This window comes from Saccopteryx bilineata, chromosome 5 (assembly GCF_036850765.1).
Source record: "Saccopteryx bilineata isolate mSacBil1 chromosome 5, mSacBil1_pri_phased_curated, whole genome shotgun sequence".
Lineage (NCBI taxonomy): Eukaryota > Metazoa > Chordata > Mammalia > Chiroptera > Emballonuridae > Saccopteryx > Saccopteryx bilineata.
The window spans coordinates 172,524,791-172,538,520 of NC_089494.1; the positions used below are offsets into that span (position 1 = coordinate 172,524,791).

At 42.6% G+C, this 13,730-nt stretch overlaps 1 protein-coding gene across 2 annotated transcripts in view; it reads right to left on the minus strand.

Annotated features, from left to right (window-relative positions):
* Positions 1-9,160, minus strand: part of SGMS2 (sphingomyelin synthase 2) — a 91,513-nt gene extending 82,353 nt beyond the window's left edge. The window contains exon 1 of one of the 2 annotated variants that reach the window (XM_066232945.1): positions 8,960-9,160. The gene's annotated coding sequence lies outside the window, so the exon portion shown is untranslated. Of the gene's footprint in view, positions 1-8,564; positions 8,834-8,959 lie in introns of those variants that run through there. The other variant, XM_066232944.1, reaches the window with a different exon arrangement.
* Between the last annotated feature and the right edge of the window lie 4,570 nt (positions 9,161-13,730).

The window sequence follows — 13,730 nt, forward strand, 5'->3', positions numbered from 1 at the left end:
GCTCCTTGGCCTCTGCCCCAGGCGCTAGAGTGGCTCTGGTCGCGGCAGAGCGACGCCCTGGAGGGGCAGAGCATCGCCTCCTGGTGGGTGTGCCGGGTGGATCCCGGTCGGGCGCATGCGGGAGTCTGTCTGACTGTCTCTCCCCGTTTCCAGCTTCAGAAAAATAAAGTGCCACAAATGAAAACTGAAAACAACAACAACAAAAAAAAAAACTCAAGTGATCATGTCCACCACTATCCGATATAGAGGCTGTCACCTCACTCTGAACAAATGCAAGGTTATGGGCCCACCGCATGAGATGCAGAACATTTCTGCCAGGCACCTCTAATAAAAAAAGGCCCGACATGCCTCCACTTGTTCCAGAATCAATAAGACTTTTTTTGCTGAACACTTGGTACTGTCATTTTAAATGTTTGCTAGTTATAAAAATGTAAAGAATTATCAAAATTCACCACCCAAAGTTAACCCAAATTATCACCGGGTTAACTCCCGGTGACCCAAAGTATATAGTTAATTTTACATGTAAACTAAAATACCCCTTGAAATATAACTCCCAGTGACCCAAAGTATATAGTTAATTTTACATGTAAACTAAAATACCCCTCAAAATGTAAACACTCACTAAGCCTGATGTGTCCATAACAATGTATCATGAGTTTAGGGGCCCTTTCGCCACAACTGGCATAAGAAACAAATCAAACCATAGACAGTTCTGGAAACTCCTTGTATTAGTTTCCTACTGCTGCTGTAACAACTTACTACAAACTTCCTGGCTTCAAATAACACAAATTTATTTTCTTATCGTTCTGGAGGTCGGAAGTCCAAAACAGGTCTCACTGAGTTGAAATCAGTGTCAGCAGAGATGCCCCTCTCTCTGGAATCCAGGGGAAGAACGTGCTTTCCGGCCCTCTGCTGCTTCTAGAGACTGTGTGCATTCCTTGGCTCACGGCCCCTTCCTCCTTCACAGGCAGCAATGGCTGCTTGAGTTTTTCTAATGACGTCAACTTTCTGGTTCCGACTCTTCTGCTTCCCTGTTCCACTTGTAAGGATTACACTGGGTCCGCCCAGAACACCCAGGATAATCTCCAAATCTTAACATCATCTGATTCCATCTGCAACCTTAATTCCCCCCACCAAGCAAAATAACAAATTCCGGGGATTGGGATGAAAACATCTTTGGGGGACCATTATTCTGTCTACCACTGTCTTCAATATAATTAGAAAGCAGCCAAATAAACCTCACATGTATAAGCTACTCTCCTCAAATAAGGACATTTTAACTGTTTAATTTACAATAGGTAAAAGGCCTAAAACTTAAAAATATAATAATGATACCATTAGAAGAGCAAGTGTAACCTGCAGTGCTTGCTGAGGTGAATGTGCTGAGCAGTGGCATGGGAGAACACACCCCTCCTTTCCCAGACCACCAGCTGGCCTGCTGGAGCCCTAAGAGCTTTGGAGAGAAGTGTTTGACAATAAATACTATATTGAAAATTCAACATCAATACCTTTCAGTAACAAAAATGAAATCTATGACCTAGTGTAATCTTCCACATGGTAAGTCGTAAGGACTGGACAGTGTAAGAAGTTTGGGCAGCTATGATTTTTTTCCTTTGATAAAGCTGAAAATTTAAGGGCACGAATGGGGCTCAAACTGTGAAATACAAGCTAGATTCCACAATCAACAGGGCACTGGTTAGACTGCGGCCAAACTGTCTGCTTTAGAACCCAATTCTGCTGTGACCATAAGCAAGAGACTTAAACTCGGTTTCAAAGAGGGTGTCTAAAATGGGTAAAATACCTACTTCACAGTGATTTAGGAGGTGTAAATGACGAACAGTTCTAAGTGCTCAAAACAAATCCTGGCACATATCTTGAGTGCTGTATTTGTTAAGTAAAAGTTTAAATGTTCCTGCTGGCCGCTCATATCTTGCCAATCAAGCTATATTCCAAGGGAAGGCCCTTCTCAGCACTAACTACTCTATCATAAAGGACATTACACACACACACACACACACACACATTTATAATTTAACACAAACAGTGACATTTGTCACTATTAAGGTTTGGTAGCAGCTCCTGGAAAATACATGGATGGTTAGAGCAACTTGCTGAACAGACTGCAAGCCTCAGAAGACAGTAGCAGCTGTGTCAGATACACTGCCTTAGTGCTTCCTACAGAAAGACGCACATTATTGAATCATTACTATTTTAAGTCACTCCCTCCAGCTCTGTGTATGAGGAACCAACACGAGTGTGTGGCCTCTCTTTGTTTGGCCCTTCAGTTTCAAAGGCTTCCTTCACTTCCAGCAACTGCTGCCAGCCTCTTCCTGAAAGGTTTCCACACCTCTTTGGAGACAGGGGGCTATGTAAAGGGAATCCTTCCATGGCATCCCAATTAACTAAGCATTCCATGACCCAAAACTACTTCATTCTTCCCTGACCAGGCGGTGGCGCAGTGGATAGAGCATCGGACTGGGACGCAGAGGACCCAGGTTCAAGACCCCAAGGTCTCCAACTTGAGCGCGGGCTCATCTGGTTTGAGCAAAGCTCATCAGCTTGGACCCAAGATCGCTGGCTTGAGCAAGGGGTTACTCAGTCTGCTGTAGCCCCCCAATCAAGGCACATATGAGAAAGCAATCAATGAACAACTAAGGTCTCGCAACGAAAAAATGATTGATGCTTCTCATCTCTCTCCGTTCCTGTCTGTCTGTCCTTATCTATCCCTCTCTCTGTCTCTGTAAAAAACAAACAAACTACTTAACTCTTTTTCTTTGACCTTTTTCCCCACCCTTAAATTAAAAAATTCATTCCTTCACATTTTCTCTAGGTGTTAGATCAGACTACCTAATTCAAGGAGTTCCCAGATATGGAAAAGTACCCTTAACCCATGTGGGTGGGGTGTGCGTTAAGAGGTGGCTTCCCAGGATGACTGTCATTAGCAGAGCAGGAGAGAGACCCCACCGCCAGGCCCTCGAGGGTCACTATCATCGGCCGCTCCAAGGGCAGCCAGTGCGCAGCAGGCCTGAGAGGCCGCACAGCCGGGGGGGGGGGGCACAGACCTGCTTGCATGGGCCCGTTTTTCCTTCCGCAGCTCTTTCCCACCTCCAGGGCCACCCCTCCCTTACGTCCCTTCTAACGTGGAAAAGCTTTTTAAAAATTTCATTCTCATCATGTATTTTGCATTTTTAATCTTCTTAATGAAAAGAAGTGATTGACTTCCAGGGCCAGACGCTTGTTCCCCAATTTTCCATAATATGATGCCTCCAGTTCCACAGTTTTAATTGGATAGTAATTTACCTTTATTCAGATAATCACAGAGCCCTTTCTTGGTGTTGGCAAGTATGCTGGGTAAACTTGAACCAAGGATGCTTAAGGTGGGGATGTTAGCTCCTGCTCAACTCTGTCTGAGGCTGGCCCTGCCATCTGGGCATCTCTCTCTGCACAGCGGAGACAGATCGCCACATCAGCCTCAGCACAGGCACTGCCAGGCAGGGGAGTGGGACACACCTGCAGGGCCCTCTGTAGGGTTTCACCCGACTTGACTTTGAGTAGCTGGCTGTCTTTTCTGCCTCTTGGGCCTTACATTTGTTACCTTTCATTTCCCTCCACTTTTAACAATTGTAGTATGTGATTTTGTTTAATTTTCTGAAACAGTTCAAAGGGGTGTATTGAAAGAAAAGATGTACATACAGGACCATCCAGTTAATGGTGCTTCAAAAAAAATCTAAGAATGTGCACGTTTGGTTTTGAAAGCAACACTATCAAACTAAGACATAAAATTATAAGGCTGAAATATGAACTGAAAGCAACTAATCAAATTAGGATTTGACAGTAGGGAAAAACCAATCAGCAAACAGCTGATTATCCCTATTTACACGTTAATTTTGTTAATCGTTTCTTTAAGTTCTGCTTCAAATTACAAATCATCAGAAATTAATAAATTAAACTGATTTGGGTTTCTGTATGTAGAGATTGAACTGAACACCACTCATATTCTAACATCCTTTGTCAAAACCATCAGGACAGGTCCTTGCTGGGTAGCTCAGCTGGTTAGAGCTGTAGAAGCTACCAATGAGCACACGACTACGTAGAATGAGTCAATGCTTCTCTCTCTCTCTAATTGATGGAAAAAAAAATTTTTAAACCATCACACTAACGTAAGTAGAAATGGATATGGAAAAATAAACCCTAAGAAAATTAAAGATTTTGACTCAAGGTAGCAAAGAGGGTATGATATTACTGTATAGTAAAACTTGAGAAATGATTACATGAAGACATGTTTTATATCGTTAATGAAAATTAGCTAATGGAAATTTTTTGCACTTTCATTAAATCAACCCAAAATGCCTTACCAATAATATACTTTTCAAGAGATCAAACAACAAACGTAAGTTTTTTTTTTAAGATGACCTATTTTAAAGTGATGAAGCTTATTTTAAACCCAGTGATAAATCTGCTAACCGCAGTATCTGAAAAATTTAACTTGTCTACCTTACTGCATCCTGAAGGAAGCAAATTGAAGAAGTAAATTTATTTTAGAGAGCTGCTCGGCACGATCAGCTCTGCTCCATTCCACTCTCCATCAGGGAAGAAGTTTGTTTTAGAGCTAATAACAATAATACATACACAAATGGCTCTTTAAGAAAGGCTGTGTGTTCCGTTTTCATCAGATAAATGCCTTGTGTAATGAGCTACTGACCTATTGCGCAGCTCCACAGAGAATGTTCATCCTATTGCTGCAATTTTATGAAAGGTGCACAGAAATGGAAACTCTTAAATTTTAAAGCAGAAGGAGAAAGTTCTTTAATTCTGAACATGGTTTTAAAAGGGGCAGCTAAATTAAACATTATAAATCACTTTTTAAAATGCAAAGTGACAATCACGGGTGTGCACAAGATATAGCAAGAGGGATACTTAATGCAGAGTTGCTTAAAATAGTGAAAACTGTCAACTAACAATAGGGGATTGGTTAAGTCGGTATGTGGACATATAACAGGAAATTATAAATGATGCTGTATGAGTATTTTAGTGATAAAAAGATATCCATGTTTGGATGAAAAAAAAGTAAGTTACAAAACAGTATGTAGAGAATGAACCCAGTTTTGTACAGAATAACTTTATAGCTGTGCAATTTCAGGAAAGTTACTTAATTTCACTAAGTCAGTTTTCTCCTCAATAAAAAGGAGATAATTATAGTACCTACTTCATAGGCTTGAGTGAGGGCTACAGGAAATTCTTTATAATAAAGCAACTGGCACACTGGCCAACAGTAAGCTCAATATGTGCTACCTCTCTGTGTTACATGTTCATGGGGTGAAAAAGAAGTTGAGGATATAGCAGTTAAGTGGTTTTCTGGGTGGCGGCTAATTTGTTTAGTACTTTTAAACTTTCATAAGTATCATACTACTTATAATACGGGGAAATATTAATAAATTAGAATATTTGCACACAGTGATTATTCTTTTTAAAATCTATCCGTAGTGCTTTGTTCACAAATAAATCTTAGTTGAGCTTAATTTACCATTCAGAATGCATTTAAACAAGTTTGCTCTAGAATGTTTAAAATTATTTAACAGAAGGGCTAAACTTGTTTATAATACATTGGGTAAAGCAAGGCATACTTACATTGTTCAGCCGCAGAATAATTTAAGGGCCCCAATTCAAGACCCAATAGAATGCCTCTAGACCTTGCACAGTCAATAGGAGAAAACCTAAGGTAGCTTAACCACTTCTAATTTCCCCCCAACTCCACACCCTTCTCCTTTTTGACGCTTTCTTTTCCTTTGCATAATCAAAGCCTAGCGGACTATAAGCCTCAAGGGCAGCAACACTGTCACCTACATCTTAGCATGGACAGCACCCAGCTTAGAGCCTGGAATAGTAGCTCCTCACTAATGTTCACCAACTAAATGACTTGAATGTCTGAGAGTAATTGAAGATAAAGGTTTCAATTCCTCTTGGATAAAGGAAGATAGGCTACCTTAGTCTGAAACTGTCCAGAATTCTTCTAATTGTTCCTTGAAAAACAAGGTCTCACTTCAAAGTATCACTTCTTTTTTTCTTTCCTTTCCTTTTTATTGAATTCATTGGGTGACAGTGGTTAATAAAATCATACAGGTTTTAGGTACACCATTCAACTACACATCATCTGTACATTGTATTGTGTGTTTACCACCCCAAGTCATGTCTCTATCCACTACCAAAAGTATCACTTTTTAAAAACGTTCTTGGCCCTGGCCGGTTGGCTCAGTGGTAGAGCGTTAGCCTGGCGTGCAGAAGTCCCAGGTTAGATTCCCGGCCAGGGCACACAGGAGAAGCGCCCATCTGCTTCTCCACCCTCCCCCTCTCCTTCCTCTCTGTCTCTCTCTTCCCCTCCCGCAGCCGAGGCTCCATTGGAGCAAAGATGGCCCGGGCGCTGGGGATGGCTCCTTGGCCTCTACCCCAGGCGCTGGAGTGGCTCTGGTTGCAACAGAGCGACCCCCGGAGGGGCAGAGTATCGCCCCCTGGTGGGCAGAGCGTCGCCCCCTGGTGGGCGTGCCGGTGGATCCTGGTTGGGCGCATGCGGGAGTCTGTCTGACTGTCTCTCCCCGTTTCCAGCTTCAGAAAAATAAAATAAATAAATAAATAAATAAAAATAAAAACATTCTCACTTGCATTCCATTGTCTATTTTAATGCATGTACGATTATTTGTACTTTCTTCCCCTATATATTTTTAAAATATAGAATCCCAGAGAGTTTACTCAACTCGCTCAAAGTAACTCAGTAAGTTACCACCCAGGTAGCCTCAAGTCTTCTGGATGCCACTGCTTAAGACCTCTCTACAATGGACTTGGCCGAGGAGCTCAGTTGGTTGGAGCATCCTCTCCATATGCCAACGTGGCAGGTCCAATCCCTGGTTAGGGCACATACAAGAATCAACCAATGAATACATATATTAATACAACAATAAATCTCTCTTTCTCTCTCTCTCTCTCAAATCAACTTTTAAAAAAATCTCTCTATGATGGTGCTGTGGAATAACACCCATGACCTTTGACCCTAAAAGTTGTAGATTTGCGAAGAACAAATGTTTTCAATAACACCTGAACAAATGCTTAGGCTTCTTTTGAATATTTCCTAGGGCTTATATGAGACTCGGGGAGAAGAGAAATTGAGAACAGGAGGCAGAAACACAAAGGTATCCAAGCGTTTCCTTCTAGGTTCATAAGTCAACCAGCTTCACTTAAAAACGAAACTAAAGAAACCAAATTAAATATTAACTAAAAAACAAAACAAAACAAAAAAAAACTTCAACCAGACTATTGTGAATTAGGACTATCAGTAAACCAAGGGATGGGCTAGAAACAGGAAATTTTGCACAATTTAAAAAAATAAGTTAAGGATTAAGTCAGAATTTTCCATACATCCAGTCTCCCAATTCCTGGTTTTCACTTTCGGTCACTACTCTGACTTTGTTTGAACACTGAATGGTACTTCCCTCGACATGAGGCGGGAACCAAATACCTTTCAGGCGTACACACGGAAATGTCTACCTTTCTGGTAGACACACAGCCTTCCTGAAGACCTCATTCTAAGGAACTGGCCAAAGGATTTCCCCTGTAAAACCTCAGTCTCCCAGCGTTATAAGTAGGAAAATTTGTGGAAATTAATTGGTTGTTACCTGAGTCAGCTGGAACACCCTATTATTTATATATAAACAGTTACAATTTGTTGGGGTCTGCTTTGTGCCAGACATTATAGGTCTTCTGCACTTTAATCCTCATAATTATCCTCTCAAATCGTTATAGTCCCATTTAAATGAATCAGTGTTTAATGAATTGAGAGCGCACCCGTTAATAGATGGAAAGAGGGGCGAAACCAAGGATTTGAAAAGTTAACTTTAAATTCAAAATTCACATCTAACCTAGAGACACTAAACAGAACTCTTCAAAATTTTAAAATACATGTCAAAATGTTTTAAGATCAAATAAGGGCAGGCAAAATGAAATAGAAGAATGACAAAGATTTGTAAGTAAAAGATTACAGGACAGGATACTTGAGTTACTTCAATTCACAGCCGCGGGTTATTAGCAATTATTCGTATCTCTGAAAGATAGACAGGTGCCCACCCACCTATTTGTGCCGAGAAACCAAGTCTTTCCTTAAGGGGACCGCCAAACGTTGAAAGGTTTCAGTGTGGTCTGCCCAGAGCTGGGCTATTACTGTTCACACATCATCAGTAAGTGCCTCTCAAAAAGAGAAAATCAGTCCCTCCTTCGCCACCTGAACTTCAGCCCTGACCTCCTGAGTAGCTCTGGGCAACCTATGGTTTAAGTGTCCTTTCAACGCCAGGACCTTAATGGTTGCAAATGAATGAGCTGAATGCTCAAAGCGAAGAGACTTCAGCCTCACATCCATCCTCTATCCGGCAATATCAAGGAGGGATGCTCTGGAGTGGACCGCGAGGGGGCCAGATGAGAGCCACGTCCCTGTCGCCAGTCCACCTTCCCCCTCCACGCGCTTCGCAAGACGCGCGGCTCCCCGCCCATCCTCCTCCCCAGCTCCCCGGGGCGCTCCTCACCTGCTCCCAGCCGAAGGCACTAGCTCCCAGCGGAGGATTTACTAGTGGGCAGAGCCCGCCGCCGCAGCCACCTCCTCGGCCGAAGCCGCTAGAAAGTTTGCTCGGGCTCTGGACCTCTGGCGCGGTGTCCCCGCCAGGGAAGCAGCTCTCCGTGTCCCCACCGCGGCTGCCGCCCCCAAGGCCGCTCTCGGCGGCGCTGCAGCACCAGCCGGGCTCCCGCGGCTCCGTGCGCGCCGAGGGCGGGGTATCCCCGCCCCACTCGGTCCGCGGCGCCGCGCTGGGTGTTTACCGCGGCCCCGCGGCCCGCGCTCCCCGCCCGCCGCCTTGCGCGCTCCTGACATCATTCATTCTCTCACACCCTCGCCCGCCCACCCCATTTCCAAACAGTGACTCACCGCCGGCCGCTGGTGGCAGCGCCCGCGCCCGCTGCTGCGGCTCTCCAGGCGTAGAGCGGAGCTAGAAAAACCGGTGCGACTTCTTAAGGAGAAATCGCCGGCCGACCCTCCCCTTTCCCAGCCATTGAAGGTGCAGGGAAGGAGGGGCTTGGCAGGGAGCGCCTATTGGCTCTGCGCGGAGAGGCTGAGCGCCGGAGCAGACAGACCTCCCTGACCAGTGACTGGGAGCTATCTGGGAAAGTTGTTTGTGTAGGTGTCACTCCCAGGAACTTTAAAGGGTGGGGCTAGGAAGGGATCCCCCACCCCCGCACCTCGCCTAATTCAGGAACTGCTTCCTGACGTTGAGATGAGTGGCCTTGGGGCTGTCAGCGGTTGTTCAAAGGGTGTTGCCGTGATCTAAATCTAAGAGGTGGGTGTCTAAACCCCACAGTGCTGCCTGGAGGAGTTAGTCATCAGTCGGTACAGTGGCAACGCTAGGTGCGAGCTGGAAGGATACTCTAAGTTAATGAGGCTAATAATACTTTCCCTTCAGTGACTAACCACGGTGTCATTTGTTCTGTTAATTGATTCACTTGTTATGGATAAGAAACCGTAACCAAAATAAACAGTGAAAGAGTCTTCCTTTGCTTAACACTTTCCGCAGCTTTCGGGGCACAAGGCAGTCATGTGTGGTTTCTTCGATGAGCTCAGCAATTATGTTTTTAGAAAGGGTGTTGCCTTCTTTCAAATGGTCACCGTTCTACATTTCTTGGTGTTGCTCTTCATACACCTGCTGGGCAGTTTTCAAAGTAAAGAATGGCAGCCTCAGAAATTCTAACTAGGGTGAATCAGACGGAATTTGGCTCAATCTTGATTGAATTTAATTTACAGAAATGTTTTATGTTCATTTCTACCTGCGAACAGGATAATAATGTTTAGAATTTTCACTGGTTTATGGTTGATTCCGTATTATCAACAAAAATAATCCAGAAGCATCTTTGGGTGCCTCGTGCAGAAAGTGCGGGTAAACAATATTTTGTCTATGGTAATTAAACACAATGGTAGCAGAAAAAAAAAACATGAAGGGCAGTTTCCAAACAGAAAACTGTGAGGTGTTACTAGAGAAGTCTCCCCCAAATGAAAATACTGCTGAAATTAACCAAAGTTTCCACATCATTGTTGTGGAAAACACAGTAGAGAACACCAACAACAGAAATGTATTTTTCTTGGGTCTATTTTTTCTTTCCAATAGGAGTTCATTTTTAATTTTACAAAGCCCAGGCATTTTGCCCAGAAGGCAATAGCAAATAGATTGGTTTGCTAGGATGTAATAAAAAGTAAATGGAAATTTAAACCAACAGTTTATGCAGTCACAGATATAATCAGAAGCTTGGGTGTCCCGTCCATCCGTAACAGAGAGGGACTAGATTCAAATATGCAGCCACAGAAAAGTTTGGGTGAATATCCCACATATTTCCTACTTTATGGCCCAAATATTTGGGCAATATATCTATATAGATATAGATATAGATATATTTATATATAGATATGTAATAAGATTTTCTACAGAGCTTAAAAAAATGATGTTATGGGCTTTTGTGCCTAACTACACGAAGTAAAAAAGATCAAAATGAAACTTGCCATCTTGTCTGTGTTATTGCATGATGTCAATCCTGCAGCTCTCTTAGAGGAAGGTCTCTATCTAAAAGGCTGAGGGGATAGTTTTGAATTTATGGTTACTATTGAGCCTCAGTTTAAATATTGTGAAATAAATAATTAGGTAATTTTATTATACCATTTAAATATCCTCCAATAAATCCAAAAGTGTAATTGTGATTGAGGTGCATGAAATTTTTCCATTCTGCTCATTGTCAACTACGAGAAAGCAAATTATTCATCTTAATTTCTGTTTTGAAAAATAGAGATGTCCATTTCACACAGAGGTGATTTCTTTCTTTCGTGTGTGTGTGTGTGTGTGTGTGTGTGTGATAGAGAGAGAGAGAAAGAGAGAGAGACAGAGAGAGAGACACAGAGAGAGAAAGATGAGAAGCATCAATTCTTCGTTGCAGCACCTTAGTTGTTCATTGATTGCTTTTTCATATGTGCCTTGCCTGGGGGGCTACAGAAGACTAAGTGACCCCTTGCTCAAGCCAGCGACCTTGGGGTTTTGAATCTGGGTCCTCTGTATCCCAGTCTGACACTCTGTCCACTGTGCCATCACCTGGTTAGGCTCCTTCTCTTTTTAACTGCACCTTTTTATCCTTACAATGTATCAAAGTTTACTAAGTCACATTCCAAATATAATAATGCTAAATGCTCTAAGGGAAAGAGCTGACAAGTGTGTTCTTATAATTTTCCCCCTAAACCATTTCATTCTATAAATCAAGTTTCACAGATACTCATTTGACTTGATAAAACATACTGAGTGAGGAAAACATATATGATATAGATATAGATATAGATATAGATATAGATATAGATATAGATGTAGTCTCTATTTCCTTTTATAATAAACTCCTACTCTGGATGCTCCCAAGTCATTTACTCAACAAGTGTTTATTGAGTTCCCACTTTGTGCCCACGTTGTTTATCTAAGAATCACTATGTGCATCTTTAAACATATGTCTCAGCAATGGGATAGTTTGCTTTAAAAATTTGCATAAGGGTTTTATTGAAGCATTATAATTTTCTCAGGATCCAGCATGGTGCCTGGCATGTACTTACTAGAGCGAAATAAACCAATAAACAACCTTGAAGAACAAACCAATGCTGAAATGATTCCATGTTACGGAATTCTATGTTGGCAATAATAAAAATTAAAAGAAAGGAAAGAATAAGGCCCTGACTGAGCAGCTCAGCTGGTTGGAGCATTGTCTCAATTCGCCAAGGTTATAGGTTCGTTCTCCAGTCAGGATGCATACAAGTATCAACCAATGAATAGATACATAAGTGGAGCAACAAATCAATGTTTCTCTCTCTCCATCCCTTTCTAACATCAATCCATCAATAAAATATATATGGTAATATTACCATGTTAAAGAATAATTGAAAAATAAAGAAAAAAAATAAAACCACTGTTAACATTTTGTCCCTTGATTGCTTTTTCATATGTTCCTTGCCTGGGGGGCTACAGAAGACTAAGTGACCCCTTGCTCAAGCCAGCGACCTTGGGGTTTTGAATCTGGGTCTGCATTCTTTAGATTCCTATTACTTAAAGTAATTTCAACATCATACATATGATTCTTATTCTGATTTTTAAAAACTTAGCACTATGCCCTGGCCGGTTGGCTCAGCGGTAGAGCATCGGCCTAGCGTGCGGAGGACCCGGGTTCGATTCCCGGCCAGGGCACATAGGAGAAGCGCCCATTTGCTTCTCCACCCCTCCGCCGCGCTTTCCTCTCTGTCTCTCTCTTCCCCTCCCGCAGCCAAGGCTCCATTGGAGCAAAGATGGCCCGGGCGCTGGGCATGGCTCTGTGGCCTCTGCCTCAGGCGCTAGAGTGGCTCTGGTCGCAATATGGCGACGCCCAGGATGGGCAGAGCATCGCCCCCTGGGGGGCAGAGCACCGCCCCTGGTGGGCGTGCCGGGTGGATCCCGGTCGGGCGCATGCGGGAGTCTGTCTGACTGTCTCTCCCTGTTTCCAGCTTCAGAAAAATGAAAAAAAAAAAAAAAAAAATTAGCACTATATCTCCTGACCAGTGGTCATGCAGTAGATAGAGTATTGACCTGGAAAACTGAGGTCCCAGGTTCAAAACCCCAAGGTCATCAGCTTGAGAGTAAGCTCATTGGCATGAGTGCAGGCTCAACAGCTTGAGTGCAAGGTAGATGGCTTGAGCCCAGATGTTGTTGGCTTGAGCCCAAGGGGACTGACTTGAGCATGCGGTCACTAGCTCGGCTGAAGCCCCCGCCCCCATCAAAGCATGTATGAAAAACAATCAATGAACAACTAAAGTGACACAACTCTGAAGTTGATGCGTCTTATCTCTCTCCCTTCCTGTCTCTGTCTCTCTTGCTCTTACTGAAAACAAACAAAAGCAAAAAAAAAAACTTAGCTCTATAACACATGCTCTTTCCTCACAATTATCATATTAGTGGCTCCACAGTATGCCAAAAACACGTATGTGTCGTGCATCTGTGTATGTATTGAACATGATCTGAAACCTGGTAGTCCAGTTATCATTTGGGAGCAGGTTAGTGAAATATTTTACATTTTTTATTAATGAAAACTTTTAGACTATCTTTTTTATAGTTAATACTACTCTCTTGGAGTGTATAACATCTGTGTATACAGATATTCTAATTAAATAAAAGTGTTTGGGATATTCCAGAAAGTAAAGGAAAGGTACTATGTGCCACATTTTATTAATATTGGCCAAATATAATATTTATAATTATTGCCTATACTTCTAGACTGGAGCAATATGGGGTACTGTAGGGAGAGCAATGAGCAGCTTTGCACAGTCCAGGTGCAAGATGGCAGTGGTCTGGGTTAGGACAGTGGTGATGAGAATGTAGAAAGCAAAGTGGATTTCAAGTATAAGGGACAGAATTTGAAGGTCAGTCAGATATGGGAATGAAGCCAAAATAACTCCTACTTTTTTGTTTGTTTGCTTGAGCACTTGAGTGGTTGGTAATGCCTTTTACCAAGCAATATTAGTGAATGCCACGGTAGGTAGGTTTGTGGAGGAAGTTTATTTAATTTATTTATTTTAGAGAGAGAAGAAGGGAGAGAGAAAGTGACAGAGAGAGAGAGAGAGAGAGAGAAACATCGATTTGTTGTTCCACTTATTTATA